This window comes from Pleurodeles waltl, chromosome 4_1 (genome assembly GCF_031143425.1).
Source record: "Pleurodeles waltl isolate 20211129_DDA chromosome 4_1, aPleWal1.hap1.20221129, whole genome shotgun sequence".
NCBI lineage: Eukaryota > Metazoa > Chordata > Amphibia > Caudata > Salamandridae > Pleurodeles > Pleurodeles waltl.
This window is the reverse complement of record NC_090442.1, coordinates 39,289,164-39,316,619: the sequence shown is the minus strand read 5'-3', so window position 1 is coordinate 39,316,619 and position 27,456 is coordinate 39,289,164. Positions and strand designations below refer to the sequence as shown.

The 27,456-nt window shown below is 39.3% G+C and overlaps 9 non-coding genes across 9 annotated transcripts; all 9 read left to right on the top strand.

The window, feature by feature from the left end:
- Positions 1-2,878: 2,878 nt before the first annotated feature.
- Positions 2,879-2,951, top strand: TRNAR-UCG (transfer RNA arginine (anticodon UCG)). The gene has a single exon. It is a non-coding gene; the product is annotated as a tRNA-Arg (tRNA).
- A 1,751-nt stretch (positions 2,952-4,702) lies between these two features.
- On the top strand, positions 4,703-4,775 carry TRNAR-UCG (transfer RNA arginine (anticodon UCG)). Its single transcript has one exon. It is a non-coding gene; the product is annotated as a tRNA-Arg (tRNA).
- A 5,395-nt stretch (positions 4,776-10,170) lies between these two features.
- Positions 10,171-10,243, top strand: TRNAR-UCG (transfer RNA arginine (anticodon UCG)). Its single transcript has one exon. It is a non-coding gene; the product is annotated as a tRNA-Arg (tRNA).
- Positions 10,244-11,994: 1,751 nt separating this feature from the next.
- TRNAR-UCG (transfer RNA arginine (anticodon UCG)) lies at positions 11,995-12,067 on the top strand. The gene has a single exon. It is a non-coding gene; the product is annotated as a tRNA-Arg (tRNA).
- A 1,752-nt stretch (positions 12,068-13,819) lies between these two features.
- TRNAR-UCG (transfer RNA arginine (anticodon UCG)) lies at positions 13,820-13,892 on the top strand. The gene has a single exon. It is a non-coding gene; the product is annotated as a tRNA-Arg (tRNA).
- A 1,752-nt stretch (positions 13,893-15,644) lies between these two features.
- On the top strand, positions 15,645-15,717 carry TRNAR-UCG (transfer RNA arginine (anticodon UCG)). Its single transcript has one exon. It is a non-coding gene; the product is annotated as a tRNA-Arg (tRNA).
- Positions 15,718-17,468: 1,751 nt separating this feature from the next.
- Positions 17,469-17,541, top strand: TRNAR-UCG (transfer RNA arginine (anticodon UCG)). The gene has a single exon. It is a non-coding gene; the product is annotated as a tRNA-Arg (tRNA).
- A 5,395-nt stretch (positions 17,542-22,936) lies between these two features.
- On the top strand, positions 22,937-23,009 carry TRNAR-UCG (transfer RNA arginine (anticodon UCG)). The gene has a single exon. It is a non-coding gene; the product is annotated as a tRNA-Arg (tRNA).
- A 1,752-nt stretch (positions 23,010-24,761) lies between these two features.
- On the top strand, positions 24,762-24,834 carry TRNAR-UCG (transfer RNA arginine (anticodon UCG)). The gene has a single exon. It is a non-coding gene; the product is annotated as a tRNA-Arg (tRNA).
- The last annotated feature ends 2,622 nt before the right edge of the window (positions 24,835-27,456 follow it).

The following is a 27,456-nucleotide window of genomic DNA, read 5'->3' as shown; positions in this document are numbered from 1 at the left end:
GGTTTGATTGAAATATGTTCGTAGAGGTGGTGATAGGCTTTCTGTGTCTGTCTGAGAGCAAGGACCGGTTAACGTGTTTTTCCAAGAGCAGTTTGTTGTGAAAGGTATCAGGCAAAGAAGTATGTATTGTGATGTGGTTCTCTGACTGCTTCTGTGCACTTGCCAAAAGTTCCAAGGCCCTATGATAGCACAAAAACGGTAAGATTGAAGTGGTGGGTGCCGGAGGTTTAAAATGGTCAGTTTAATTAAAGACAGAAAAGTGAAACGAATGACTGCAGAAATACTGTATGAGGCCATGAACTGAGATGAAAGGATGATTTTGAAACTCTGTCTTGCAGATTACCCTCAATGCCGCAATGGATAGGGCACTACTCTCACAGACCAGGGTGTGTAAGTTTAAGTCTATCTGAGGTGCACACCCTGAACTAATACATTTTTGCTGAAACCTAATCATATTGTTTACTCTTCCTCGTAGCAGCTTGCCAGGGTGATAGTATATTGCAACAGAACCATTCCACTTCTTCACTGAAAAGAGTCATGCTGGTTACCCAAATGTGCAGCGTGTCATTTTATACAACTTTCTTTATTGAAATTAAACTTGGACTCACTTTAAATATTCTCTTTCAAAATGAATGTTTTGAGCTGCTGTGAATTTTATTTCTAGAGGTGGTGACAGGCTTTCAGGTACGTGCTTAGGTCAAGGCCCTGTTCATGTCACTTGTATAAGGTAATTCAGGGAGCAAATTAGCAAGTTAAGAAATGGGATGTCTGAACTACTGTCAAAGCAGTTTCATTCTCTTTTCAAATAATCCAAAAATACCATTGCAGCATAAAACAGAGTATTCAATAAAAGAAGAAAGGAGGATTAACGGCAAAAAAAAACAGCTTAAGATATGAAACTTTGGAAATTATCTAGATATTGTTTGAAAAAACTCCTTTGATGGAAAGAAGATGAAGAACGGTATGGGATCCTGTCCTGCGCACCTGTAATTGATATGTTCCACATCCCTTCATACCACCTAACCCTAAACACCCAAACATATTGCAGTCAGTGACCATGTGGCCTAGTGGATAAGGCGTCTGACGTCGGATCAAAAAGTTGAGGGTTCGAGTCCCATCATGGTTGAGTCTTTTTCTCACAGCACCCAACTTATCTTTACATACAAACTGGAAACACACTCTTACAATACTCCTTTCACTCTCACTCATTAAGAAAGCCCAATGCAAACTGCACAATCAGTCACGTTATGCCTTCAGCATTGCTACTTTTCTGTCTTTCTGCCATACCAAAGTACCTCTTCATAAATGGCACGGATATGCAATACGTATACAACAATATGACATGGCACAATCATTCTGAACAGAACTGTGGGTAGATTCAGTGCAGGGAGTGTGTGCGTGCAGAAAGCAGAAACTATGCATGGGTAGAAGCTCTATGACTTTCTCCAGGAATAATGCAAATTGTCCCTCAGAAAAAGTATAGTACTAGAGAAGAATCATAAAGGATTGACACAATTGCTGCCTTTGCTGTTGCCCCAGTTGTGTAATCTGTCAAGGACTGGACTCTTGCAGATTGAGGCACCTAGTTGCAATTGTGTGGTAAAAATCACCCTTACAACCATTTTTGCTATAAACTTGAGATCTTTCTGAGATACTATCTCACAGACTTCTTATGAATGAGGAAGTCTGAAATTGTCACATTCCAATTTGTATGTCCTTAAAACTATGCTGGTTATTCAAATGGGCAGATTGTTTTTTAAATTCCTTTCTGTCTCGAGTTATAGTTATATTGATACAGAGGCATAATTGTTGAATGATATATATTGGTTTGATTGAAATATGTTCGTAGAGGTGGTGATAGGCTTTCTGTGTCTGTCTGAGAGCAAGGACCGGTTAACGTGTTTTTCCAAGAGCAGTTTATTGTGAAAGGTATCAGGCAAAGGAGTATGTATTGTGATGTGGTTCTCTGACTGCTTCTGCCCACTTGCCAAAAGTTCCAAGGCCCTATGATAGCACAAAAACAGTAAGATTGAAGTGGTGGGTGCCGGAGGTTTAAAATGGTCAGATTAATTAAAGACAGAAAAGTGAAACGAATGACTGCAGAAATACTGTATGTGGCCATGAACTGAGATGAAAGGATGATTTTGGAACTCTGTCTTGCATATTACCCTCAATGCCGCAATGGATAGGGCACTACTCTCACAGACCAGGGTGTGTAAGTTTAAGTCTATCTGAGGTGCACACCCTGAACTAATACATTTTTGCTGAAACCTAATCATATTGTTTACTCTTCCTCGTAGCAGCTTGCTAGGGTGATAGTATATTGCAACAGAACCATTCCACTTCTTCACTGAAAAGTGTCATGCTGGTTACCCAAATGAGCAGCGTGTCATTTTATACAGCTTTCTTTATTGAAATTAAACTTGGACTCACTTGAAATATTCTCTTTCAAAATGAATGTTTTGAGCTGCTGTGACTTTTATTTCTAGAGGTGGTGACAGGCTTTCAGGTACGTGCTTAGGTCAAGGCCCTGTTCATGTCACTTGTATAAGCTAATTCAGGGAGCAAATTAGCAAGTCAAGAAATGGGAAGTCTGAACTACTGTCAAAGCAGTTTCATTCTCTTTTCAAATAATCCAAAAATACCATTGCAGCATAAAACAGAGTATTCAATAAAAGAAGAAAGGGGGATTAACGGCAAAAAAGCACAGCATAAAATATGAAACTTTGGAAATTATCTAGATATTATTTGAAAAAACTCCTTTGATGGAAAGAAGATGAAGAACGGTATGGGATCCTGTCCTGCGCACATGTAATTGATATGTTCCACATCCATTCATACCACCTAACCCTAAACACCCAAACATATTGCAGTCAGTGACCATGTGGCCTAATGGATAAGGCATCTGACTTCGGATCAGAAGATTGAGGGTTCGAGTCCCTTCATGGTTGAGTCTTTTTCTCACAGCACCCAACTTATCTTTACATACAAACTGGAAACACACTCTTACAATACTCCTTTCACTCTCACTCATTAAGAAAGCCCAATGCAAACTGCACAATCAGTCACGTTATGCCTTCAGCATTGCTACTTTTCTGTCTTTCTGCCATACCAAAGTACCTCTTCATAAATGCCTTGGATATGCAATACGTATACAACAATATGACATGGCACAATCATTCTGAACAGAACTGTGGGTAGATTCACTGCAGGGAGTGTGTGCGTGCAGAAAGCAGAAACTATGCATGGATAGAAGCTCTATGATTTTCTCCAGGAATAATGCAAATTGTCCCTCAGAAAAAGTATAGTACTAGAGAAGAATCATAAAGGATTGACACAATTGCTGCCTTTGCTGTTGCCCCAGTTGTGTAATCTGTCAAGGACTGGTCTCTTGCAGATTGAGGCACCTAGTTGCAATTGTGTGGTAAAAATCACCCTTACAACCATTTTTGCTATAAACTTGAGATCTTTCTGAGATACTATCTCACAGACTTCTTATGAATGAGGAACTCTGAAATTGTCATATTCCAATGTGTACGTCCTTAAAACTATGCTGGTTATTCAAATGGGCAGATTGTTTTTTAAATTCCTTTCTGTCTCGAGTTGTAGTTATATTGATACAGAGGCATAATTGTTGAATGATATATATTGGTTTGATTGAAATATGTTCGTAGAGGTGGTGATAGGCTTTCTGTGTCTGTCTGAGAGCAAGGACCGGTTAACGTCTTTTTCCAAGAGCAGTTTATTGTGAAAGGTATCAGGCAAATGAGTATGTATTGTGATGTGGTTCTCTGACTGCTTCTGTCCACTTGCCAAAAGTTCCATGGCCCTATGATAGCACAAAAACTGTGAGATTGAAGTGGTGGGTGCCGGAGGTTTAAAATGGTCAGTTTAATTAAAGACAGAAAAGTGAAACGAATTACTGCAGAAATACTGTATGTGGCCATGAACTGAGATGAAAGGATGATTTTGGAACTCTGTCTTGCAGATTACCCTCAATGCCGCAATGGATAGGGCACTACTCTCACAGACCAGGGTGTGTAAGTTTAAGTCTATCTGAGGTGCACACCCTGAACTAAAACATTTTTGCTGAAACCTAATCATATTGTTTACTCTTCCTCGTAGCAGCTTGCCAGGGTGATAGTATATTGCAACAGAACCATTCCACTTCTTCACTTAAAAGAGTCATGCTGGTTACCCAAATATGCAGCTTGTCATTTTATACAGCTTTCTTTATTGAAATTAAACTTGGACTCACTTGAAATATTCTCTTTCAAAATGAATGTTTGAGCTGCTGTGAATTTTATTTCTAGAGGTGGTGACAGGCTTTCAGGTACGTGCTTAGGTCCAGGCCCTGTTCATGTCACTTGTATAAGCTAATTCAGGGAGCAAATTTGCAAGTCAAGAAATGGGAAGTCTGAACTACTGTCAAAGCAGTTTCATTCTCTTTTCAAATAATCCAAAAATACCATTGCAGCATAAAACAGAGTATTCAATAAAAGAAGAAAGGAGGATTAACGGCAAAAAAGCACAGCATAAGATATGAAACTTTGGAAATGATCTAGATATTGTTTGAAAAAACTCCTTTGATGGAAAGAAGATGAAGAACGGTATGGGATCCTGTCCTGCGCACCTGTAATTGATATGTTCCACATCCATTCATACCACCTAACCCTAAACACCCAAACATGTTGCAGTCAGTGACCATGTGGCCTAATGGATAAGGCATCTGACTTCGGATCAGAAGATTGAGGGTTCGAGTCCCTTCATGGTTGAGTCTTTTTCTCACAGCACCCAACTTATCTTTACATACAAACTGGAAACACACTCTTACAATACTCCTTTCACTCTCACTCATTAAGAAAGCCCAATGCAAACTGCACAATCAGTCACGTTATGCCTTCAGCATTGCTACTTTTCTGTCTTTCTGCCATACCAAAGTACCTCTTCATAAATGCCATGGATATGCAACACGTATACAACAATATGACATGGCACAATCATTCTGAACAGAACTGTGGGTAGATTCAGTGCAGGGAGTGTGTGCGTGCAGAAAGCAGAAACTATGCATGGGTAGAAGCTCTATGATTTTCTCCAGGAATAATGCAAATTGTCCCTCAGAAAAAGTATAGTACTAGAGAAGAATCATAAAGGATTGACACAATTGCTGCCTTTGCTGTTGCCCCAGTTGTGTAATCTGTCAAGGACTGGTCTCTTGCAGATTGAGTCACCTAGTTGCAATTGTGTGGTAAAAATCACCCTTACAACCATTTTTGCTATAAACTTGAGATCTTTCTGAGATACTATCTCACAGACTTCTTATCAATGAGGAACTCTGAAATTGTTACATTCCAATTTGTACGTCCTTAAAACTCTGCTGGTTATTCAAATGGGCAGATTGTTTTTTAAATTCCTTTCTGTCTCGAGTTGTAGTTATATTGATACAGAGGCATAATTGTTGAATGATATATATTGGTTTGATTGAAATATGTTCGTAGAGGTGGTGATAGGCTTTCTGTGTCTGTCTGAGAGCAAGGACCGGTTAACGTGTTTTTCCAAGAGCAGTTTGTTGTGAAAGGTATCAGGCAAAGAAGTATGTATTGTGATGTGGTTCTCTGACTGCTTCTGTGCACTTGCCAAAAGTTCCAAGGCCCTATGATAGCACAAAAACGGTAAGATTGAAGTGGTGGGTGCCGGAGGTTTAAAATGGTCAGTTTAATTAAAGACAGAAAAGTGAAACGAATGACTGCAGAAATACTGTATGAGGCCATGAACTGAGATGAAAGGATGATTTTGAAAGTCTGTCTTGCAGATTACCCTCAATGCCGCAATGGATAGGGCACTACTCTCACAGACCAGGGTGTGTAAGTTTAAGTCTATCTGAGGTGCACACCCTGAACTAATACATTTTTGCTGAAACCTAATCATATTGTTTACTCTTCCTCGTAGCAGCTTGCCAGGGTGATAGTATATTGCAACAGAACCATTCCACTTCTTCACTGAAAAGAGTCATGCTGGTTACCCAAATGTGCAGCGTGTCATTTTATACAACTTTCTTTATTGAAATTAAACTTGGACTCACTTTAAATATTCTCTTTCAAAATGAATGTTTTGAGCTGCTGTGAATTTTATTTCTAGAGGTGGTGACAGGCTTTCAGGTACGTGCTTAGGTCAAGGCCCTGTTCATGTCACTTGTATAAGGTAATTCAGGGAGCAAATTAGCAAGTTAAGAAATGGGAAGTCTGAACTACTGTCAAAGCAGTTTCATTCTCTTTTCATATAATCCAAAAATACCATTGCAGCATAAAACAGAGTATTCAATAAAAAAAGAAAGGAGGATTAACGGCAAAAAAGCACAGCATAAGATATGAAACTTTGGAAATTATCTAGATATTGTTTGAAAAAACTCCTTTGATGGAAAGAAGATGAAGAACGGTATGGGATCCTGTCCTGCGCACATGTAATTGATATGTTCCACATCCATTCATACCACCTAACCCTAAACACCCAAACATATTGCAGTCAGTGACCATGTGGCCTAATGGATAAGGCGTCTGACTTCAGATCAGAACATTGAGGGTTCGAGTCCCTTCATGGTTGAGTCTTTTTCTCACAGCACCCAACTGATCTTCACATACAAACTGGAAACACACTCTTACAATACTCCTTTCACTCTCACTCATTAAGAAAGCCCAATGCAAACTGCACAATCAGTCACGTTATGCCATCAGCATTGCTACTTTTCTGTCTTTCTGCCATACCAAAGTAACTCTTCATAAATGCCACGGATATGCAATACGTATACAACAATATGACATGGCACAATCATTCTGAACAGAACTGTGGGTAGATTCAGTGCAGGGAGTGTGTGCGTGCAGAAAGCAGAAACTATGCATGGGTAGAAGCTCTATGATTTTCTCCAGGAATAATGCAAATTGTCCCTCAGAAAAAGTATAGTACTAGAGAAGAATCATAAAGGATTGACACAATTGCTGCCTTTGCTGTTGCCCCAGTTGTGTAATCTGTCAAGGACTGGTCTCTTGCAGATTGAGGCACCTAGTTGCAATTGTGTGGTAAAAATCACCCTTACAACCATTTTTGCTATAAACTTGAGATCTTTCTGAGATACTATCTCACAGACTTCTTATGAAGGAGGAACTCTGAAATTGTCACATTCCAATTTGTACGTCCTTAAAACTATGCTGGTTATTCAAATGGGCAGATTGTTTTTTAAATTCCTTTCTGTCTCGAGTTATAGTTATATTGATACAGAGGCATAATTGTTGAATGATATATATTGGTTTGATTGAAATATGTTCGTAGAGGTGGTGATAGGCTTTCTGTGTCTGTCTGAGAGCAAGGACCGGTTAACGTCTTTTTCCAAGAGCAGTTTATTGTGAAAGGTATCAGGCAAAGGAGTGTGTATTGTGATGTGGTTCTCTGACTGCTTCTGCCCACTTGCCAAAAGTTCCAAGGCCCTATGATAGCACAAAAACAGTAAGATTGAAGTGGTGGGTGCCGGAGGTTTAAAATGGTCAGTTTAATTAAAGACAGAAAAGTGAAACGAATGACTGCAGAAATACTGTATGTGGCCATGAACTGAGATGAAAGGATGATTTTGGAACTCTGTCTTGCAGATTACCCTCAATGCCGCAATAGATAGGGCACTACTCTCACAGACCAGGGTGTGTAAGTTTAAGTCTATCTGAGGTGCACACCCTGAACTAATACATTTTTGCTGAAACCTAATCATATTGTTTACTCTTCCTCGTAGCAGCTTGCCAGGGTGATAGTATATTGCAACAGAACCATTCCACTTCTTCACTGAAAAGTGTCATGCTGGTTACCCAAATGTGCAGCGTGTCATTTTATACAGCTTTCTTTATTGAAATTAAACTTGGACTCACTTGAAATATTCTCTTTCAAAATGAATGTTTTGAGCTGCTGTGAATTTTATTTCTAGAGGTGGTGACAGGCTTTCAGGTACGTGCTTAGGTCAAGGCCCTGTTCAGGTCACTTCTATAAGCTAATTCAGGGAGCAAATTAACAAGTCAAGAAATGGGAAGTCTGAACTACTGTCAGTTCATTCTCTTTTCAAATAATCCAAAAATACCATTGCAGCATAAAACAGAGTATTCAATAAAAGAAGAAAGGAGGATTAACGGCAAAAAAAAACAGCTTAAGATATGAAACTTTGGAAATTATCTAGATATTGTTTGAAAAAACTCCTTTGATGGAAAGAAGATGAAGAACGGTATGGGATCCTGTCCTGCGCACCTGTAATTGATATGTTCCACATCCATTCATACCACCTAACCCTAAACACCCAAACATATTTCAGTCAGTGACCATGTGGCCTAGTGGATAAGGCGTCTGACTTCGGATCAAAAAGTTGAGGGTTCGAGTCCCATCATGGTTGAGTCTTTTTCTCACAGCACCCAACTTATCTTTACATACAAACTGGAAACACACTCTTACAATACTCCTTTCACTCTCACTCATTAAGAAAGCCCAATGCAAACTGCACAATCAGTCACGTTATGCCTTCAGCATTGCTACTTTTCTGTCTTTCTGCCATACCAAAGTACCTCTTCATAAATGCCACGGATATGCAATACGTATACAACAATATGACATGGCACAATCATTCTGAACAGAACTGTGGGTAGATTCAGTGCAGGGAGTGTGTGCGTGCAGAAAGCAGAAACTATGCATGGATAGAAGCTCTATGATTTTCTCCAGGAATAATGCAAATTGTCCCTCAGAAAAAGTATAGTACTAGAGAAGAATCATAAAGGATTGACACAATTGCTGCCTTTGCTGTTGCCCCAGTTGTGTAATCTGTCAAGGACTGGTCTCTTGCAGATTGAGGCACCTAGTTGCAATTGTGTGGTAAAAATCACCCTTACAACCATTTTTGCTATAAACTTGAGATCTTTCTGAGATACTATCTCACAGACTTCTTATGAATGAGGAACTCTGAAATTGTCACATTCCAATTTGTACGTCCTTAAAACTATGCTGGTTATTCAAATGGGCAGATTGTTTTTTAAATTCCTTTCTGTCTCTAGTTGTAGTTATATTGATACAGAGGCATAATTCTTGAATGATATATATTGGTTTGATTGAAATATGTTCATAGAGGTGGTGATAGGCTTTCTGTGTCTGTCTGAGAGCAAGGACCGGTTAACGTCTTTTTCCAAGAGCAGTTTGTTGTGAAAGGTATCAGGCAAATGAGTATGTATTGTGATGTGGTTCTCTGACTGCTTCTGTCCACTTGCCAAAAGTTCCATGGCCCCATGATAGCACAAAAACTGTAAGATTGAAGTGGTGGGTGCCGGAGGTTTAAAATGGTCAGTTTAATTAAAGACAGAAAAGTGAAACGAATGACTGCAGAAATACTGTATGTGGCCATGAACTGAGATGAAAGGATGATTTTGGAACTCTGTCTTGCAGATTACCCTCAATGCCGCAATGGATAGGGCACTACTCTCACAGACCAGGGTGTGTAAGTTTAAGTCTATCTGAGGTGCACACCCTGAACTAATACATTTTTGCTGAAACCTAATCATATTGTTTACTCTTCCTCGTAGCAGCTTGCCAGGGTGATAGTATATTGCAACAGAACCATTCCACTTCTTCACTGAAAAGAGTCATGCTGGTTACCCAAATATGCAGCTTGTCATTTTATACAGCTTTCTTTATTGAAATTAAACTTGGACTCACTTGAAATATTCTCTTTCAAAATGAATGTTTGAGCTGCTGTGAATTTTATTTCTAGAGGTGGTGACAGGCTTTCAGGTACGTGCTTAGGTCAAGGCCCTGTTCATGTTACTTGTATAAGCTAATTCAGGGAGCAAATTAGCAAGTCATGAAATGGGAAGTCTGAACTACTGTCAAAGCAGTTTCATTCTCTTTTCAAATAATCCAAAAATACCATTGCAGCATAAAACAGAGTATTCAATAAAAGAAGAAAGGAGGATTAACGGCAAAAAAGCACAGCATAAGATATGAAACTTTGGAAATTATCTAGATATTGTTTGAAAAAACTCCTTTGATGGAAAGAAGATGAAGAACGGTATGGGATCCTGTCCTGCGCACCTGCAATTGATATGTTCCACATCCATTCATACCACCTAACCCTAAACACCCAAACATGTTGCAGTCAGTGACCATGTGGCCTAATGGATAAGGCACCTGACTTCGGATCAGAAGATTGAGGGTTCGAGTCCCTTCATGGTTGAGTCTTTTTCTCACAGCACCCAACTTATCTTTACATACAAACTGGAAACACACTCTTACAATACTCCTTTCACTCTCACTCATTAAGAAAGCCCAATGCAAACTGCACAATCAGTCACGTTATGCCATCAGCATTGCTACTTTTCTGTCTTTCTGCCATACCAAAGTACCTCTTCATAAATGCCACGGATATGCAATACGTATACAACAATATGACATGGCACAATCATTCTGAACAGAACTGTGGGTAGATTCAGTGCAGGGAGTGTGTGCGTGCAGAAAGCAGAAACTATGCATGGATAGAAGCTCTATGATTTTCTCCAGGAATAATGCAAATTGTCCCTCAGAAAAAGTATAGTACTAGAGAAGAATCATAAAGGATTGACACAATTGCTGCCTTTGCTGTTGCCCCAGTTGTGTAATCTGTCAAGGACTGGTCTCTTGCAGATTGAGGCACCTAGTTGCAATTGTGTGGTAAAAATCACCCTTACAACCATTTTTGCTATAAACTTGAGATCTTTCTGAGATACTATCTCACAGACTTCTTATGAATGAGGAACTCTGAAATTGTCACATTCCAATTTGTACGTCCTTAAAACTATGCTGGTTATTCAAATGGGCAGATTGTTTTTTAAATTCCTTTCTGTCTCTAGTTGTAGTTATATTGATACAGAGGCATAATTCTTGAATGATATATATTGGTTTGATTGAAATATGTTCATAGAGGTGGTGATAGGCTTTCTGTGTCTGTCTGAGAGCAAGGACCGGTTAACGTCTTTTTCCAAGAGCAGTTTGTTGTGAAAGGTATCAGGCAAATGAGTATGTATTGTGATGTGGTTCTCTGACTGCTTCTGTCCACTTGCCAAAAGTTCCATGGCCCCATGATAGCACAAAAACTGTAAGATTGAAGTGGTGGGTGCCGGAGGTTTAAAATGGTCAGTTTAATTAAAGACAGAAAAGTGAAACGAATGACTGCAGAAATACTGTATGTGGCCATGAACTGAGATGAAAGGATGATTTTGGAACTCTGTCTTGCAGATTACCCTCAATGCCGCAATGGATAGGGCACTACTCTCACAGACCAGGGTGTGTAAGTTTAAGTCTATCTGAGGTGCACACCCTGAACTAATACATTTTTGCTGAAACCTAATCATATTGTTTACTCTTCCTCGTAGCAGCTTGCCAGGGTGATAGTATATTGCAACAGAACCATTCCACTTCTTCACTGAAAAGAGTCATGCTGGTTACCCAAATATGCAGCTTGTCATTTTATACAGCTTTCTTTATTGAAATTAAACTTGGACTCACTTGAAATATTCTCTTTCAAAATGAATGTTTGAGCTGCTGTGAATTTTATTTCTAGAGGTGGTGACAGGCTTTCAGGTACGTGCTTAGGTCAAGGCCCTGTTCATGTTACTTGTATAAGCTAATTCAGGGAGCAAATTAGCAAGTCATGAAATGGGAAGTCTGAACTACTGTCAAAGCAGTTTCATTCTCTTTTCAAATAATCCAAAAATACCATTGCAGCATAAAACAGAGTATTCAATAAAAGAAGAAAGGAGGATTAACGGCAAAAAAGCACAGCATAAGATATGAAACTTTGGAAATTATCTAGATATTGTTTGAAAAAACTCCTTTGATGGAAAGAAGATGAAGAACGGTATGGGATCCTGTCCTGCGCACCTGTAATTGATATGCTCCACATCCATTCATACCACCTAACCCTAAACACCCAAACATGTTGCAGTCAGTGACCATGTGGCCTAATGGATAAGGCACCTGACTTCGGATCAGAAGATTGAGGGTTCGAGTCCCTTCATGGTTGAGTCTTTTTCTCACAGCACCCAACTTATCTTTACATACAAACTGGAAACACACTCTTACAATACTCCTTTCACTCTCACTCATTAAGAAAGCCCAATGCAAACTGCACAATCAGTCACGTTATGCCATCAGCATTGCTACTTTTCTGTCTTTCTGCCATACCAAAGTACCTCTTCATAAATGCCACGGATATGCAATACGTATACAACAATATGACATGGCACAATCATTCTGAACAGAACTGTGGGTAGATTCAGTGCAGGGAGTGTGTGCGTGCAGAAAGCAGAAACTATGCATGGGTAGAAGCTCTATGATTTTCTCCAGGAATAATGCAAATTGTCCCTCAGAAAAAGTATAGTACTAGAGAAGAATCATAAAGGATTGACACAATTGCTGCCTTTGCTGTTGCCCCAGTTGTGTAATCTGTCAAGGACTGGACTCTTGCAGATTGAGGCACCTAGTTGCAATTGTGTGGTAAAAATCACCCTTACAACCATTTTTGCTATAAACTTGAGATCTTTCTGAGATACTATCTCACAGACTTCTTATGAATGAGGAAGTCTGAAATTGTCACATTCCAATTTGTATGTCCTTAAAACTATGCTGGTTATTCAAATGGGCAGATTGTTTTTTAAATTCCTTTCTGTCTCGAGTTATAGTTATATTGATACAGAGGCATAATTGTTGAATGATATATATTGGTTTGATTGAAATATGTTCGTAGAGGTGGTGATAGGCTTTCTGTGTCTGTCTGAGAGCAAGGACCGGTTAACGTGTTTTTCCAAGAGCAGTTTATTGTGAAAGGTATCAGGCAAAGGAGTATGTATTGTGATGTGGTTCTCTGACTGCTTCTGCCCACTTGCCAAAAGTTCCAAGGCCCTATGATAGCACAAAAACAGTAAGATTGAAGTGGTGGGTGCCGGAGGTTTAAAATGGTCAGATTAATTAAAGACAGAAAAGTGAAACGAATGACTGCAGAAATACTGTATGTGGCCATGAACTGAGATGAAAGGATGATTTTGGAACTCTGTCTTGCAGATTACCCTCAATGCCGCAATGGATAGGGCACTACTCTCACAGACCATGGTGTGTAAGTTTAAGTCTATCTGAGGTGCACACCCTGAACTAATACATTTTTGCTGAAACCTAATCATATTGTTTACTCTTCCTCGTAGCAGCTTGCCAGGGTGATAGTATATTGCAACAGAACCATTCCACTTCTTCACTGAAAAGTGTCATGCTGGTTACCCAAATGAGCAGCGTGTCATTTTATACAGCTTTCTTTATTGAAATTAAACTTGGACTCACTTGAAATATTCTCTTTCAAAATGAATGTTTTGAGCTGCTGTGACTTTTATTTCTAGAGGTGGTGACAGGCTTTCAGGTACGTGCTTAGGTCAAGGCCCTGTTCATGTCACTTGTATAAGCTAATTCAGGGAGCAAATTAGCAAGTCAAGAAATGGGAAGTCTGAACTACTGTCAAAGCAGTTTCATTCTCTTTTCAAATAATCCAAAAATACCATTGCAGCATAAAACAGAGTATTCAATAAAAGAAGAAAGGGGGATTAACGGCAAAAAAGCACAGCATAAGATATGAAACTTTGGAAATTATCTAGATATTATTTGAAAAAACTCCTTTGATGGAAAGAAGATGAAGAACGGTATGGGATCCTGTCCTGCGCACATGTAATTGATATGTTCCACATCCATTCATACCACCTAACCCTAAACACCCAAACATATTGCAGTCAGTGACCATGTGGCCTAATGGATAAGGCACCTGACTTCGGATCAGAAGATTGAGGGTTCGAGTCCCTTCATGGTTGAGTCTTTTTCTCACAGCACCCAACTTATCTTTACATACAAACTGGAAACACACTCTTACAATACTCCTTTCACTCTCACTCATTAAGAAAGCCCAATGCAAACTGCACAATCAGTCACGTTATGCCTTCAGCATTGCTACTTTTCTGTCTTTCTGCCATACCAAAGTACCTCTTCATAAATGCCTTGGATATGCAATACGTATACAACAATATGACATGGCACAATCATTCTGAACAGAACTGTGGGTAGATTCAGTGCAGGGAGTGTGTGCGTGCAGAAAGCAGAAACTATGCATGGGTAGAAGCTCTATGATTTTCTCCAGGAATAATGCAAATTGTCCCTCAGAAAAAGTATAGTACTAGAGAAGAATCATAAAGGATTGACACAATTGCTGCCTTTGCTGTTGCCCCAGTTGTGTAATCTGTCAAGGACTGGACTCTTGCAGATTGAGGCACCTAGTTGCAATTGTGTGGTAAAAATCACCCTTACAACCATTTTTGCTATAAACTTGAGATCTTTCTGAGATACTATCTCACAGACTTCTTATGAATGAGGAAGTCTGAAATTGTCACATTCCAATTTGTATGTCCTTAAAACTATGCTGGTTATTCAAATGGGCAGATTGTTTTTTAAATTCCTTTCTGTCTCGAGTTATAGTTATATTGATACAGAGGCATAATTGTTGAATGATATATATTGGTTTGATTGAAATATGTTCGTAGAGGTGGTGATAGGCTTTCTGTGTCTGTCTGAGAGCAAGGACCGGTTAACGTGTTTTTCCAAGAGCAGTTTATTGTGAAAGGTATCAGGCAAAGGAGTATGTATTGTGATGTGGTTCTCTGACTGCTTCTGCCCACTTGCCAAAAGTTCCAAGGCCCTATGATAGCACAAAAACAGTAAGATTGAAGTGGTGGGTGCCGGAGGTTTAAAATGGTCAGATTAATTAAAGACAGAAAAGTGAAACGAATGACTGCAGAAATACTGTATGTGGCCATGAACTGAGATGAAAGGATGATTTTGGAACTCTGTCTTGCAGATTACCCTCAATGCCGCAATGGATAGGGCACTACTCTCACAGACCATGGTGTGTAAGTTTAAGTCTATCTGAGGTGCACACCCTGAACTAATACATTTTTGCTGAAACCTAATCATATTGTTTACTCTTCCTCGTAGCAGCTTGCCAGGGTGATAGTATATTGCAACAGAACCATTCCACTTCTTCACTGAAAAGTGTCATGCTGGTTACCCAAATGAGCAGCGTGTCATTTTATACAGCTTTCTTTATTGAAATTAAACTTGGACTCACTTGAAATATTCTCTTTCAAAATGAATGTTTTGAGCTGCTGTGACTTTTATTTCTAGAGGTGGTGACAGGCTTTCAGGTACGTGCTTAGGTCAAGGCCCTGTTCATGTCACTTGTATAAGCTAATTCAGGGAGCAAATTAGCAAGTCAAGAAATGGGAAGTCTGAACTACTGTCAAAGCAGTTTCATTCTCTTTTCAAATAATCCAAAAATACCATTGCAGCATAAAACAGAGTATTCAATAAAAGAAGAAAGGGGGATTAACGGCAAAAAAGCACAGCATAAGATATGAAACTTTGGAAATTATCTAGATATTATTTGAAAAAACTCCTTTGATGGAAAGAAGATGAAGAACGGTATGGGATCCTGTCCTGCGCACATGTAATTGATATGTTCCACATCCATTCATACCACCTAACCCTAAACACCCAAACATATTGCAGTCAGTGACCATGTGGCCTAATGGATAAGGCGTCTGACTTCGGATCAGAAGATTGAGGGTTCGAGTCCCTTCATGGTTGAGTCTTTTTCTCACAGCACCCAACTTATCTTTACATACAAACTGGAAACACACTCTTACAATACTCCTTTCACTCTCACTCATTAAGAAAGCCCAATGCAAACTGCACAATCAGTCACGTTATGCCTTCAGCATTGCTACTTTTCTGTCTTTCTGCCATACCAAAGTACCTCTTCATAAATGCCTTGGATATGCAATACGTATACAACAATATGACATGGCACAATCATTCTGAACAGAACTGTGGGTAGATTCACTGCAGGGAGTGTGTGCGTGCAGAAAGCAGAAACTATGCATGGATAGAAGCTCTATGATTTTCTCCAGGAATAATGCAAATTGTCCCTCAGAAAAAGTATAGTACTAGAGAAGAATCATAAAGGATTGACACAATTGCTGCCTTTGCTGTTGCCCCAGTTGTGTAATCTGTCAAGGACTGGTCTCTTGCAGATTGAGGCACCTAGTTGCAATTGTGTGGTAAAAATCACCCTTACAACCATTTTTGCTATAAACTTGAGATCTTTCTGAGATACTATCTCACAGACTTCTTATGAATGAGGAACTCTGAAATTGTCATATTCCAATGTGTACGTCCTTAAAACTATGCTGGTTATTCAAATGGGCAGATTGTTTTTTAAATTCCTTTCTGTCTCGAGTTGTAGTTATATTGATACAGAGGCATAATTGTTGAATGATATATATTGGTTTGATTGAAATATGTTCGTAGAGGTGGTGATAGGCTTTCTGTGTCTGTCTGAGAGCAAGGACCGGTTAACGTCTTTTTCCAAGAGCAGTTTATTGTGAAAGGTATCAGGCAAATGAGTATGTATTGTGATGTGGTTCTCTGACTGCTTCTGTCCACTTGCCAAAAGTTCCATGGCCCTATGATAGCACAAAAACTGTAAGATTGAAGTGGTGGGTGCCGGAGGTTTAAAATGGTCAGTTTAATTAAAGACAGAAAAGTGAAACGAATTACTGCAGAAATACTGTATGTGGCCATGAACTGAGATGAAAGGATGATTTTGGAACTCTGTCTTGCAGATTACCCTCAATGCCGCAATGGATAGGGCACTACTCTCACAGACCAGGGTGTGTAAGTTTAAGTCTATCTGAGGTGCACACCCTGAACTAAAACATTTTTGCTGAAACCTAATCATATTGTTTACTCTTCCTCGTAGCAGCTTGCCAGGGTGATAGTATATTGCAACAGAACCATTCCACTTCTTCACTTAAAAGAGTCATGCTGGTTACCCAAATATGCAGCTTGTCATTTTATACAGCTTTCTTTATTGAAATTAAACTTGGACTCACTTGAAATATTCTCTTTCAAAATGAATGTTTGAGCTGCTGTGAATTTTATTTCTAGAGGTGGTGACAGGCTTTCAGGTACGTGCTTAGGTCCAGGCCCTGTTCATGTCACTTGTATAAGCTAATTCAGGGAGCAAATTTGCAAGTCAAGAAATGGGAAGTCTGAACTACTGTCAAAGCAGTTTCATTCTCTTTTCAAATAATCCAAAAATACCATTGCAGCATAAAACAGAGTATTCAATAAAAGAAGAAAGGAGGATTAACGGCAAAAAAGCACAGCATAAGATATGAAACTTTGGAAATTATCTAGATATTGTTTGAAAAAACTCCTTTGATGGAAAGAAGATGAAGAACGGTATGGGATCCTGTCCTGCGCACCTGTAATTGATATGTTCCACATCCATTCATACCACCTAACCCTAAACACCCAAACATGTTGCAGTCAGTGACCATGTGGCCTAATGGATAAGGCATCTGACTTCGGATCAGAAGATTGAGGGTTCGAGTCCCTTCATGGTTGAGTCTTTTTCTCACAGCACCCAACTTATCTTTACATACAAACTGGAAACACACTCTTACAATACTCCTTTCACTCTCACTCATTAAGAAAGCCCAATGCAAACTGCACAATCAGTCACGTTATGCCTTCAGCATTGCTACTTTTCTGTCTTTCTGCCATACCAAAGTACCTCTTCATAAATGCCATGGATATGCAACACGTATACAACAATATGACATGGCACAATCATTCTGAACAGAACTGTGGGTAGATTCAGTGCAGGGAGTGTGTGCGTGCAGAAAGCAGAAACTATGCATGGGTAGAAGCTCTATGATTTTCTCCAGGAATAATGCAAATTGTCCCTCAGAAAAAGTATAGTACTAGAGAAGAATCATAAAGGATTGACACAATTGCTGCCTTTGCTGTTGCCCCAGTTGTGTAATCTGTCAAGGACTGGTCTCTTGCAGATTGAGTCACCTAGTTGCAATTGTGTGGTAAAAATCACCCTTACAACCATTTTTGCTATAAACTTGAGATCTTTCTGAGATACTATCTCACAGACTTCTTATCAATGAGGAACTCTGAAATTGTCACATTCCAATTTGTACGTCCTTAAAACTCTGCTGGTTATTCAAATGGGCAGATTGTTTTTTAAATTCCTTTCTGTCTCGAGTTGTAGTTATATTGATACAGAGGCATAATTGTTGAATGATATATATTGGTTTGATTGAAATATGTTCGTAGAGGTGGTGATAGGCTTTCTGTGTCTGTCTGAGAGCAAGGACCGGTTAACGTCTTTTTCCAAGAGCAGTTTGTTGTGAAAGGTATCAGGCAAAGAAGTATGTATTGTGATGTGGTTCTCTGACTGCTTCTGTGCACTTGCCAAAAGTTCCAAGGCCCTATGATAGCACAAAAACGGTAAGATTGAAGTGGTGGGTGCCGGAGGTTTAAAATGGTCAGTTTAATTAAAGACAGAAAAGTGAAACGAATGACTGCAGAAATACTGTATGAGGCCATGAACTGAGATGAAAGGATGATTTTGAAACTCTGTCTTGCAGATTACCCTCAATGCCGCAATGGATAGGGCACTACTCTCACAGACCAGGGTGTGTAAGTTTAAGTCTATCTGAGGTGCACACCCTGAACTAATACATTTTTGCTGAAACCTAATCATATTGTTTACTCTTCCTCGTAGCAGCTTGCCAGGGTGATAGTATATTGCAACAGAACCATTCCACTTCTTCACTGAAAAGAGTCATGCTGGTTACCCAAATGTGCAGCGTGTCATTTTATACAACTTTCTTTATTGAAATTAAACTTGGACTCACTTTAAATATTCTCTTTCAAAATGAATGTTTTGAGCTGCTGTGAATTTTATTTCTAGAGGTGGTGACAGGCTTTCAGGTACGTGCTTAGGTCAAGGCCCTGTTCATGTCACTTGTATAAGGTAATTCAGGGAGCAAATTAGCAAGTTAAGAAATGGGAAGTCTGAACTACTGTCAAAGCAGTTTCATTCTCTTTTCAAATAATCCAAAAATACCATTGCAGCATAAAACAGAGTATTCAATAAAAAAAGAAAGGAGGATTAACGGCAAAAAAGCACAGCATAAGATATGAAACTTTGGAAATTATCTAGATATTGTTTGAAAAAACTCCTTTGATGGAAAGAAGATGAAGAACGGTATGGGATCCTGTCCTGCGCACCTGTAATTGATATGTTCCACATCCATTCATACCACCTAACCCTAAACACCCAAACATATTGCAGTCAGTGACCATGTGGCCTAATGGATAAGGCGTCTGACTTCAGATCAGAACATTGAGGGTTCGAGTCCCTTCATGGTTGAGTCTTTTTCTCACAGCACCCAACTGATCTTCACATACAAACTGGAAACACACTCTTACAATACTCCTTTCACTCTCACTCATTAAGAAAGCCCAATGCAAACTGCACAATCAGTCACGTTATGCCATCAGCATTGCTACTTTTCTGTCTTTCTGCCATACCAAAGTACCTCTTCATAAATGCCACGGATATGCAATACGTATACAACAATATGACATGGCACAATCATTCTGAACAGAACTGTGGGTAGATTCAGTGCAGGGAGTGTGTGCGTGCAGAAAGCAGAAACTATGCATGGGTAGAAGCTCTATGATTTTCTCCAGGAATAATGCAAATTGTCCCTCAGAAAAAGTATAGTACTAGAGAAGAATCATAACGGATTGACACAATTGCTGCCTTTGCTGTTGCCCCAGTTGTGTAATCTGTCAAGGACTGGTCTCTTGCAGATTGAGGCACCTAGTTGCAATTGTGTGGTAAAAATCACCCTTACAACCATTTTTGCTATAAACTTGAGATCTTTCTGAGATACTATCTCACAGACTTCTTATGAATGAGGAACTCTGAAATTGTCACATTCCAATTTGTACGTCCTTAAAACTATGCTGGTTATTCAAATGGGCAGATTGTTTTTTAAATTCCTTTCTGTCTCGAGTTATAGTTATATTGATACAGAGGCATAATTGTTGAATGATAAATATTGGTTTGATTGAAATATGTTCGTAGAGGTGGTGATAGGCTTTCTGTGTCTGTCTGAGAGCAAGGACCGGTTAACGTCTTTTTCCAAGAGCAGTTTATTGTGAAAGGTATCAGGCAAAGGAGTGTGTATTGTGATGTGGTTCTCTGACTGCTTCTGCCCACTTGCCAAAAGTTCCAAGGCCCTATGATTGCACAAAAACAGTAAGATTGAAGTGGTGGGTGCCGGAGGTTTAAAATGGTCAGTTTAATTAAAGACAGAAAAGTGAAACGAATGACTGCAGAAATACTGTATGTGGCCATGAACTGAGATGAAAGGATGATTTTGGAACTCTGTCTTGCAGATTACCCTCAATGCCGCAATAGATAGGGCACTACTCTCACAGACCAGGGTGTGTAAGTTTAAGTCTATCTGAGGTGCACACCCTGAACTAATACATTTTTGCTGAAACCTAATCATATTGTTTACTCTTCCTCGTAGCAGCTTGCCAGGGTGATAGTATATTGCAACAGAACCATTCCACTTCTTCACTGAAAAGTGTCATGCTGGTTACCCAAATGTGCAGCGTGTCATTTTATACAGCTTTCTTTATTGAAATTAAACTTGGACTCACTTGAAATATTCTCTTTCAAAATGAATGTTTTGAGCTGCTGTGAATTTTATTTCTAGAGGTGGTGACAGGCTTTCAGGTACGTGCTTAGGTCAAGGCCCTGTTCAGGTCACTTCTATAAGCTAATTCAGGGAGCAAATTAGCAAGTCAAGAAATGGGAAGTCTGAACTACTGTCAGTTCATTCTCTTTTCAAATAATCCAAAAATACCATTGCAGCATAAAACAGAGTATTCAATAAAAGAAGAAAGGAGGATTAACGGCAAAAAAAAACAGCTTAAGATATGAAACTTTGGAAATTATCTAGATATTGTTTGAAAAAACTCCTTTGATGGAAAGAAGATGAAGAACGGTATGGGATCCTGTCCTGCGCACCTGTAATTGATATGTTCCACATCCATTCATACCACCTAACCCTAAACACCCAAACATATTGCAGTCAGTGACCATGTGGCCTAGTGGATAAGGCGTCTGACTTCGGATCAAAAAGTTGAGGGTTCGAGTCCCATCATGGTTGAGTCTTTTTCTCACAGCACCCAACTTATCTTTACATACAAACTGGAAACACACTCTTACAATACTCCTTTCACTCTCACTCATTAAGAAAGCCCAATGCAAACTGCACAATCAGTCACGTTATGCCTTCAGCATTGCTACTTTTCTGTCTTTCTGCCATACCAAAGTACCTCTTCATAAATGCCACGGATATGCAATACGTATACAACAATATGACATGGCACAATCATTCTGAACAGAACTGTGGGTAGATTCAGTGCAGGGAGTGTGTGCGTGCAGAAAGCAGAAACTATGCATGGATAGAAGCTCTATGATTTTCTCCAGGAATAATGCAAATTGTCCCTCAGAAAAAGTATAGTACTAGAGAAGAATCATAAAGGATTGACACAATTGCTGCCTTTGCTGTTGCCCCAGTTGTGTAATCTGTCAAGGACTGGTCTCTTGCAGATTGAGGCACCTAGTTGCAATTGTGTGGTAAAAATCACCCTTACAACCATTTTTGCTATAAACTTGAGATCTTTCTGAGATACTATCTCACAGACTTCTTATGAATGAGGAACTCTGAAATTGTCACATTCCAATTTGTACGTCCTTAAAACTATGCTGGTTATTCAAATGGGCAGATTGTTTTTTAAATTCCTTTCTGTCTCTAGTTGTAGTTATATTGATACAGAGGCATAATTCTTGAATGATATATATTGGTTTGATTGAAATATGTTCATAGAGGTGGTGATAGGCTTTCTGTGTCTGTCTGAGAGCAAGGACCGGTTAACGTCTTTTTCCAAGAGCAGTTTGTTGTGAAAGGTATCAGGCAAATGAGTATGTATTGTGATGTGGTTCTCTGACTGCTTCTGTCCACTTGCCAAAAGTTCCATGGCCCCATGATAGCACAAAAACTGTAAGATTGAAGTGGTGGGTGCCGGAGGTTTAAAATGGTCAGTTTAATTAAAGACAGAAAAGTGAAACGAATGACTGCAGAAATACTGTATGTGGCCATGAACTGAGATGAAAGGATGATTTTGGAACTCTGTCTTGCAGATTACCCTCAATGCCGCAATGGATAGGGCACTACTCTCACAGACCAGGGTGTGTAAGTTTAAGTCTATCTGAGGTGCACACCCTGAACTAATACATTTTTGCTGAAACCTAATCATATTGTTTACTCTTCCTCGTAGCAGCTTGCCAGGGTGATAGTATATTGCAACAGAACCATTCCACTTCTTCACTGAAAAGAGTCATGCTGGTTACCCAAATATGCAGCTTGTCATTTTATACAGCTTTCTTTATTGAAATTAAACTTGGACTCACTTGAAATATTCTCTTTCAAAATGAATGTTTGAGCTGCTGTGAATTTTATTTCTAGAGGTGGTGACAGGCTTTCAGGTACGTGCTTAGGTCAAGGCCCTGTTCATGTTACTTGTATAAGCTAATTCAGGGAGCAAATTAGCAAGTCATGAAATGGGAAGTCTGAACTACTGTCAAAGCAGTTTCATTCTCTTTTCAAATAATCCAAAAATACCATTGCAGCATAAAACAGAGTATTCAATAAAAGAAGAAAGGAGGATTAACGGCAAAAAAGCACAGCATAAGATATGAAACTTTGGAAATTATCTAGATATTGTTTGAAAAAACTCCTTTGATGGAAAGAAGATGAAGAACGGTATGGGATCCTGTCCTGCGCACCTGTAATTGATATGTTCCACATCCATTCATACCACCTAACCCTAAACACCCAAACATGTTGCAGTCAGTGACCATGTGGCCTAATGGATAAGGCACCTGACTTCGGATCAGAAGATTGAGGGTTCGAGTCCCTTCATGGTTGAGTCTTTTTCTCACAGCACCCAACTTATCTTTACATACAAACTGGAAACACACTCTTACAATACTCCTTTCACTCTCACTCATTAAGAAAGCCCAATGCAAACTGCACAATCAGTCACGTTATGCCATCAGCATTGCTACTTTTCTGTCTTTCTGCCATACCAAAGTACCTCTTCATAAATGCCACGGATATGCAATACGTATACAACAATATGACATGGCACAATCATTCTGAACAGAACTGTGGGTAGATTCAGTGCAGGGAGTGTGTGCGTGCAGAAAGCAGAAACTATGCATGGGTAGAAGCTCTATGATTTTCTCCAGGAATAATGCAAATTGTCCCTCAGAAAAAGTATAGTACTAGAGAAGAATCATAAAGGATTGACACAATTGCTGCCTTTGCTGTTGCCCCAGTTGTGTAATCTGTCAAGGACTGGACTCTTGCAGATTGAGGCACCTAGTTGCAATTGTGTGGTAAAAATCACCCTTACAACCATTTTTGCTATAAACTTGAGATCTTTCTTAGATACTATCTCACAGACTTCTTATGAATGAGGAAGTCTGAAATTGTCACATTCCAATTTGTATGTCCTTAAAACTATGCTGGTTATTCAAATGGGCAGATTGTTTTTTAAATTCCTTTCTGTCTCGAGTTATAGTTATATTGATACAGAGGCATAATTGTTGAATGATATATATTGGTTTGATTGAAATATGTTCGTAGAGGTGGTGATAGGCTTGCTGTGTCTGTCTGAGAGCAAGGACCGGTTAATGTGTTTTTCCAAGAGCAGTTTATTGTGAAAGGTATCAGGCAAAGGAGTATGTATTGTGATGTGGTTCTCTGACTGCTTCTGCCCACTTGCCAAAAGTTCCAAGGCCCTATGATAGCACAAAAACAGTAAGATTGAAGTGGTGGGTGCCGGAGGTTTAAAATCGTCAGATTAATTAAAGACAGAAAAGTGAAACGAATGACTGCAGAAATACTGTATGTGGCCATGAACTGAGATGAAAGGATGATTTTGGAACTCTGTCTTGCAGATTACCCTCAATGCCGCAATGGATAGGGCACTACTCTCACAGACCAGGGTGTGTAAGTTTAAGTCTATCTGAGGTGCACACCCTGAACTAATACATTTTTGCTGAAACCTAATCATATTGTTTACTCTTCCTCGTAGCAGCTTGCCAGGGTGATAGTATATTGCAACAGAACCATTCCACTTCTTCACTGAAAAGTGTCATGCTGGTTACCCAAATGAGCAGCGTGTCATTTTATACAGCTTTCTTTATTGAAATTAAACTTGGACTCACTTGAAATATTCTCTTTCAAAATGAATGTTTTGAGCTGCTGTGACTTTTATTTCTAGAGGTGGTGACAGGCTTTCAGGTACGTGCTTAGGTCAAGGCCCTGTTCATGTCACTTGTATAAGCTAATTCAGGGAGCAAATTAGCAAGTCAAGAAATGGGAAGTCTGAACTACTGTCAAAGCAGTTTCATTCTCTTTTCAAATAATCCAAAAATACCATTGCAGCATAAAACAGAGTATTCAATAAAAGAAGAAAGGGGGATTAACGGCAAAAAAGCACAGCATAAGATATGAAACTTTGGAAATTATCTAGATATTATTTGAAAAAACTCCTTTGATGGAAAGAAGATGAAGAACGGTATGGGATCCTGTCCTGCGCACATGTAATTGATATGTTCCACATCCATTCATACCACCTAACCCTAAACACCCAAACATATTGCAGTCAGTGACCATGTGGCCTAATGGATAAGGCGTCTGACTTCGGATCAGAAGATTGAGGGTTCGAGTCCCTTCATGGTTGAGTCTTTTTCTCACAGCACCCAACTTATCTTTACATACAAACTGGAAACACACTCTTACAATACTCCTTTCACTCTCACTCATTAAGAAAGCCCAATGCAAACTGCACAATCAGTCACGTTATGCCTTCAGCATTGCTACTTTTCTGTCTTTCTGCCATACCAAAGTACCTCTTCATAAATGCCTTGGATATGCAATACGTATACAACAATATGACATGGCACAATCATTCTGAACAGAACTGTGGGTAGATTCACTGCAGGGAGTGTGTGCGTGCAGAAAGCAGAAACTATGCATGGATAGAAGCTCTATGATTTTCTCCAGGAATAATGCAAATTGTCCCTCAGAAAAAGTATAGTACTAGAGAAGAATCATAAAGGATTGACACAATTGCTGCCTTTGCTGTTGCCCCAGTTGTGTAATCTGTCAAGGACTGGTCTCTTGCAGATTGAGGCACCTAGTTGCAATTGTGTGGTAAAAATCACCCTTACAACCATTTTTGCTATAAACTTGAGATCTTTCTGAGATACTATCTCACAGACTTCTTATGAATGAGGAACTCTGAAATTGTCATATTCCAATGTGTACGTCCTTAAAACTATGCTGGTTATTCAAATGGGCAGATTGTTTTTTAAATTCCTTTCTGTCTCGAGTTGTAGTTATATTGATACAGAGGCATAATTGTTGAATGATATATATTGGTTTAATTGAAATATGTTCGTAGAGGTGGTGATAGGCTTTCTGTGTCTGTCTGAGAGCAAGGACCGGTTAACGTCTTTTTCCAAGAGCAGTTTATTGTGAAAGGTATCAGGCAAATGAGTATGTATTGTGATGTGGTTCTCTGACTGCTTCTGTCCACTTGCCAAAAGTTCCATGGCCCTATGATAGCACAAAAACTGTAAGATTGAAGTGGTGGGTGCCGGAGGTTTAAAATGGTCAGTTTAATTAAAGACAGAAAAGTGAAACGAATTACTGCAGAAATACTGTATGTGGCCATGAACTGAGATGAAAGGATGATTTTGGAACTCTGTCTTGCAGATTACCCTCAATGCCGCAATGGATAGGGCACTACTCTCACAGACCAGGGTGTGTAAGTTTAAGTCTATCTGAGGTGCACACCCTGAACTAAAACATTTTTGCTGAAACCTAATCATATTGTTTACTCTTCCTCGTAGCAGCTTGCCAGGGTGATAGTATATTGCAACAGAACCATTCCACTTCTTCACTTAAAAGAGTCATGCTGGTTACCCAAATATGCAGCTTGTCATTTTATACAGCTTTCTTTATTGAAATTAAACTTGGACTCACTTGAAATATTCTCTTTCAAAATGAATGTTTGAGCTGCTGTGAATTTTATTTCTAGAGGTGGTGACAGGCTTTCAGGTACGTGCTTAGGTCAAGGCCCTGTTCATGTCACTTGTATAAGCTAATTCAGGGAGCAAATTTGCAAGTCAAGAAATGGGAAGTCTGAACTACTGTCAAAGCAGTTTCATTCTCTTTTCAAATAATCCAAAAATACCATTGCAGCATAAAACAGAGTATTCAATAAAAGAAGAAAGGAGGATTAACGGCAAAAAAGCACAGCATAAGATATGAAACTTTGGAAATTATCTAGATATTGTTTGAAAAAACTCCTTTGATGGAAAGAAGATGAAGAACGGTATGGGACCCTGTCCTGCGCACCTGTAATTGATATGTTCCACATCCATTCATACCACCTAACCCTAAACACCCAAACATGTTGCAGTCAGTGACCATGTGGCCTAGTGGATAAGGCGTCTGACTTCGGATCAAAAAGTTGAGGGTTCGAGTCCCATCCTGGTTGAGTCTTTTTCTCACAGCACCCAACTTATCTTTACATACAAACTGGAAACACACTCTTACAATACTCCTTTCACTCTCACTCATTAAGAAAGCCCAATGCAAACTGCACAATCAGTCACGTTATGCCTTCAGCATTACTACTTTTCTGTCTTTCTGCCATACCAAAGTACCTCTTCATAAATGCCTTGGATATGCAATACGTATACAACAATATGACATGGCACAATCATTCTGAACAGAACTGTGGGTAGATTCAGTGCAGGGAGTGTGTGCGTGCAGAAAGCAGAAACTATGCATGGATAGAAGCTCTATGATTTTCTCCAGGAATAATGCAAATTGTCCCTCAGAAAAAGTATAGTACTAGAGAAGAATCATAAAGGATTGACACAATTGCTGCCTTTGCTGTTGCCCCAGTTGTGTAATCTGTCAAGGACTGGTGTCTTGCAGATTGAGGCACCTAGTTGCAATTGTGTGGTAAAAATCACCCTTACAACCATTTTTGCTATAAACTTGAGATCTTTCTGAGATACTATCTCACAGACTTCTTATGAATGAGGAACTCTGAAATTGTCACATTCCAATTTGTACGTATTAAAAACTATGCTGGTTATTCAAATGGGCAGATTGTTTTTTAAATTCCTTTCTGTCTCTAGTTGTAGTTATATTGATACAGAGGCATAATTCTTGAATGATATATATTGGTTTGATTGAAATATGTTCATAGAGGTGGTGATAGGCTTTCTGTGTCTGTCTGAGAGCAAGGACCGGTTAACGTCTTTTTCCAAGAGCAGTTTGTTGT